A 6,207-nucleotide genomic window follows, 5' to 3' on the forward strand; every position below is an offset into this window, starting at 1 on the left:
AACATTAAATACGAGCCCCGATCGGCTCTCAGGTTACCCTGTGAATCGGCTCAAAGAGCCGATTGACCCATGGTTCACGTTGGATTTACGATAACATGGGAATCCTGCTTTATCAATACCAAGTTACATCAATCTACGACAGTCTAGGGTTTTCACCGCATAACCGGAACATCCTACGCGTAGTTGAGCCTGGCAGATACGAAAGATAATGGAAAACTAGTCCTAAAAGAGGCCTAAAAACCAACATAAAGTCGATTCCCGGAACAATCCCTCTAGGATCAGCAAACCATACCTTACGCACTACTGGATCGTTCAACCCGTTTGCAAGGCCTAATCATGCGGATATCAAACTAATCCTTGGAGAACAAGGAACAACTATAACAGATCAGATCTACTAAATAAAGATTAAGCAAGATGCTGCCCTTACACCCAAGATAGGTGCAAAGGCAGCTAGATATTGAGGGGCAGCATAGCTAAGCAAGCATATCAGAAAAGTATCGACGTCAGCCCCAAAACATCTAGGATAACGGTATTGCTCGCCATCAACAAGGCTTCAGCACGAGCAACACCAAACAACGAATAAACTGATACTGCCTAGATCGCAAGATGCGATCTAGGCAGCATGACGCTTACCCGGAAGAAACCCTCGAAACAAGGGGTGGCGATGCGCCTAGATTGGTTTGTTGTGAACGTGATCGTCCTCTTTTCTCAATAACCCTAGGTACATATTTATAGTCCGTAGACTTTATATCTTTGGAATAAACCTAGCTGTGTGCGACTAAACTCTATCTCTTAATTCTAAACTGAAACGTAATCTACCAAAATGTACAGATACACGGGCAATCTAGCCCAAACTCCCGCACGAGGCCGATTCAGAGACACTTTATGTGCATGTCCTCTAAACCCATCTCAATCACGGCCCATCTCCTGCTTTGGCTAAATTCTGGTGATAACACATGCCCCCCTAGTTTTGGCAATAATAATTCCAAAACCACTCTATTTTTCCTTCGTCGGGTCACGCGTTGCAGAGCAGAACCGCTTCAGTGTCCTTCCATCATGATGCCTTGTCTTCTCAACTTCTCCGTACTGCACGATTGACAGTTTTGGCACCGCATCCTCGAAAAACTTCCCACGCATTGAATCATCTCCCACTATATCCCCTTTATTTAAACTCACCCGAGCAGTTCGCCTCCTCATCCTCTTTTCCGCATTAGCAATCGGAAAAAACCCTCCTCTGCAACCATGGAATCCTCCTCCTCTGCCTCTTCGGGTCTCTCCTTCCAATCCTCCTCCTCCAGCGAGCCGGCGCCGGAGTACGACCCGATAGCAGCGTACGAGGCCCGCGCCCCAGAGTGGTGGGACGAGAGGGATTGGGACTCCGCCGTCGAGTCAGAGGACGACGAATCCTTGACCGACGGGGAGGACAACCTCCAGTTCCTCGTGGACGGGGAGTTGTAGGAGGAGTGCGACGATGACGCCTTCTCCTGGGACGCGGACCTCTCCTCCGACGAGGAGGATGAAGCGAAGGACGACACCTTGATGGCGTGTACAGCACACGTCCGTTGGGAACCCCAAGAGGAAGGTATGATGCACACAGTAGCAAGTTTTCCCTCAGAAAGAAACCAAGGTTTATCGAACCAGGAGGAGCCAAGAAGCACGTTGAAGGTTGATGGCGGCGAGATGTAGTGCGGCGCAACACCAGGGATTCCGGCGCCAACGTGGAACTCCGCACAACACAACTAAAGTACTTTGCCCCAACGAAACAGGTGAGGTTGTCAATCTCACCGGCTTGTTGTAACAAAGGATTAGATGTATAGTGTGGATGATGATTGTTTGCGAGAAAACGAGTAGAACAAGTATTGCGAGTAGATTGTATTCGATGTAAAAGAATGGACCGGGGTCCACGGTTCACTAGAGGTGTCTCTCCCATAAGATAAATAGCATATTGGGTGAACAAATTACGATCGGGCAATTGACAAATAGAGAGGGCATGACCATGCACATACATGATATGATGAGTATTGTGAGATTTAATTGGGCATTACGACAAAGTACATAGACCGCTATCCAGCATGCATCTATGCCTAAAAAGTCCACTTTCGAGTTATCATCCGAACCCCTTCCAGTATTAAGTTGCAAACAACGAGACAATTGCATTAAGTATGGTGCGTAATGTAATCAATAACTACATCCTCGGACATAGCATCAATGTTTTATCCCTAGTGGCAACGAGCGCATCCACAACCTTAGAACTTTACGTCACTTGTCCCGGATTTAATGGAGGCATGAACCCACTATCGAGCATAAATACTCCCTCTTGGAGTTAAGAGTAAAAACTTGGCCGAGCCTCTACTAATAACGGAGATCATGCAAGATCATAAACAACACATAGGTAATAGATTGATAATCAACATAACATAGTATTCTCTATCCATCGGATCCCGACAAACACAACATATAGAATTACAGATATATGATCTTGATCATGTTAGGCAGCTCACAAGATTCGACAATGAAGCACATGAGGAGAAGACGACCATCTAGCTACTGCTATGGACCCATAGTCCAGGGGTGAACTACTCACTCATCACTCCGGAGGCGACCATGGCGGTGAAGAGTCCTCCGGGAGATGATTCCCCTCTCCGGCAGGGTGCCGGAGGCGATCTCCAGAATCCCCCGAGATGGGATTGGCTCTCGGTACTGGGGGTTTCGCGAAGAAGGCTTTAAGTAGGCGGAAGGGCAACGCGGGGGGCCACACGAGGGCCCCACACGCCAGGGCCACGCGGCCAAGGCCCAGGCCGCGCCGCCCTGTTGTGGCGGCGCCTCGTGGCCCCACTTCGTCTATCCCTCGGTCTTCCGGAAGCTTCGTGCAAAAATAGGACCACGGGCGTTGATTTCGTCCAATTCCGAGAATATTTCCTTACTAGGATTTCGAAACCAAAAACAGCAGAAAACGACAATCGGCTCTTCGGCATCTCGTTAATAGGTTAGTGCTTGGAAAATGCATAAATACGACATATAATGTGCATAAAACATGTAGATATCATCAATAATGTGGCATGGAACATAAGAAATTATCGATACGTCGGAGACGTATCAGCATCCCCAAGCTTAGTTCCTGCTCGTCCCGAGCGATAACAAAGATAATTTCTGGAGTGACATGCCATCATAACCTTGATCATACTATTGTAAGCATATGTAATGAATGCAGCGATCAAAACAATGGTAATGACATGAGTAAACAAATGAATAAGTCTTGCATAAGAGTTAACTCATAAAGCAATAAATCAAAGTAGAGGTATTGAAACAACACAAAGGAAGATTAAGTTTCAGCGGTTGCTTTCAACTTATAACATGTATATCTCATGGATATTGTCAATGTAAAGTCATATAACAAGTGCAATATGCAAGTATGTAGGAATCAATGCACAGTTCACACAAGTGTTTGCTTCTTGAGGTGGAGAGAAATAAGTGAACTGACTCAACATAAAAGTAAAAGGAAGGCCCTTCGCAGAGGGAAGCATTGATTGCTATATTTGTGCTAGAGCTTTGGTTTTGAAAACAAGAAACAATTTTGTCAACGGTAGTAATAAAGCATATGTATCATGTAAATTATATCTTACAAGTTGCAAGCCTCATGCATAGTATACTAATAGTGCCCGCACCTTGTCCTAATTAGCTCGGATTACCGGGATTATCGCAATACACATGTTTCAACCAAGTGTCACAAAGGGGTACCTCTATGCCGCCTGTACAAAGGTCTAAGGAGAAAGCTCGCATTTGGATTTCTCGCTTTTGATTATTCTCAACTTAGACATCCATACCGGGACAACATAGACAACGAGATAATGGACTCCTCTTTAATGCATAAGCATGTAGCAACAATTAATGTTCTCATATGAGATTGAGGATATATGTCCAAAACTGAAACTTCCACCATGATTCATGGCTTTAGTTAGCGGCCCAATGTTCTTCTCTAACAATATGCATGCTCTAACCATTAAATGAGTGGTAAATCTCCCTTACTTCAGACAAGACGGACATGCATAGCAACTCACATGATATTCAACAAGGAGTAGTTGATGGCATCCCCAGGAACATGGTTATCGCACAACAAGCAACTTAATAAGAGATAAAGTGCATAAGTACATATTCAATACCACAATAGTTTTTAAGCTATTTGTCCCATGAGCTATATATTGCAAAGGTAAAGAATGGAAATTTTAAAGGTAGCACTCAAGCAATTTACTTTGAAATGGCGGAGAAATACCATGTAGTAGGTAGGTATGGTGGACACAAATGGCATAGTGGTTGGCTCAAGGATTTTGGATGCATGAGAAGTATTCCCTCTCGATACAAGGTTTAGGCTAGCAAGGTTATTTGAAACAAACACAAGGATGAACCGGTGCAGCAAAACTCACATAAAAGACATGTTGTAAACATTATAAGACTCTACACCGTCTTCCTTGTTGTTCAAAACTCAATACTAGAATTATCTAGACTTTTAGAGAGACCAAATATGCAAACCAAATTTTAGCAAGCTCTATGTATTTCTTCATTAATGGGTGCAAAGTATATGATGCAAGAGCTTAAACATGAGCACAACAATTGCCAAGTATCAAATTATTCAAGACATTTTAGAATTACTACATGTAGCATTTCCCAATTCCAACCATATAACAATTTAACAAAGAAGATTCAACCTTCGCCATGAATACTATGAGTAAAGCCTAAGGACATATTTGTCCATATGCAACAGCGGAGCGTGTCTCTCTCCCACACAATGAATGCTAGGATCCATTTTATTCAAACAAAAACAAAAACAAAAACAAACCGACGCTCCAAGCAAAGCACATAAGATGTGATGGAATAAAAATATAGTTTCGGGGGAGGAACACTGATAATGTTGTCGATGAAGAAGGGGATGCCTTGGGCATCCCCAAGCTTAGACGCTTGAGTCTTCTTAGAATATGCAGGGGTGAACCAGGGCATCCCCAAGCTTAGAGCTTTCACTCTCCTTGATCATATTGTATCATCCTCCTCTCTTGATCCTTGAAAACTTCCTCCACACCAAACTCGAAACAACTCATTAGAGGGTTAGTGCATAATAAAAATTCACATGTTCAGAGGTGACACAATCATTCTTAACACTTCTGGACATTGCACAAAGCTACTTGGACATTAATGGAACAAAGAAATTCATCCATCATAGCAAAAGAGGCAATGCGAAATAAAAGGCAGAATCTGTCAAAAGAGAACAGTCCGTAAAGACGGATTTTATTGAGGCACCAGACTTGCTCAAATGAAAATTCCCAAATTGAATGAAAGTTGCGTACATATCTGAGGATCACGCACGTAAATTGGCATAATTTTCTGAGCTACCTACAGAGAGGCAGGTCGAAATTCGTGACAGCAAAGAAATCTATTTCTGCGCAGTAATTCAAATCTAGTGTGAACCTTACTATCAACGACTTTACTTGGCACAACAATGCACAAAACTAAGATAAGGAGAGGTTGCTACAGTAGTAAACAACTTCCAAGACTCAAATATAAAATAAAAGTACTGTAGTAAAAACATGGGTTGTCTCCCATAAGCGCTTTTCTTTAACGCCTTTCAGCTAGGCGCAGAAAGTGTGTATCAAGTATTATCAAGAGATGGAGCATCGATATCATAAGCTCCCCCATCTGTAGTGGTACTAAGGGCTTTGTCAATTTTAGGCCTATAATAATATTTTTTGGTTTAGGCACTTTAGAGACATACATAAACTTTTGCTCCTTACCCACATAAGCTTTCTCCTTATATTTAAGAGAAGAAAAAGTTGGACCCAAGGTTCCCATAGCTTTTTCAAGTTCGCCAATCCTATTGATTTGATTATCATGGACAACACAAGTTCCTAGGACACTAATTCTTTCATCAATTCCTCCTAAGGATTTATCAAGTTCATCAGTTTTATCAAGTAACATTTCCAATTTAGTTTCAACACTTGGAAAATTTTTCTCTATGGTTTCCAATTTTTTCATAACATCCTCAAGAGAGATTTCAATTTTAGTTTCATTAACAGGTGGTATTCCAACTAGACTCTCAATGATGCAACTAGCTTCTAAAGCAGGTGTACCTAGGAAATTACCCCCGAAAGAGTATCAAGAACATACCTATTCCAACTAGATATACCAACATAAAAGTTCCTAAGTAGGATAATAGTGGAG

This window comes from Lolium rigidum, chromosome 4 (assembly GCF_022539505.1).
Source record: "Lolium rigidum isolate FL_2022 chromosome 4, APGP_CSIRO_Lrig_0.1, whole genome shotgun sequence".
NCBI lineage: Eukaryota > Viridiplantae > Streptophyta > Magnoliopsida > Poales > Poaceae > Lolium > Lolium rigidum.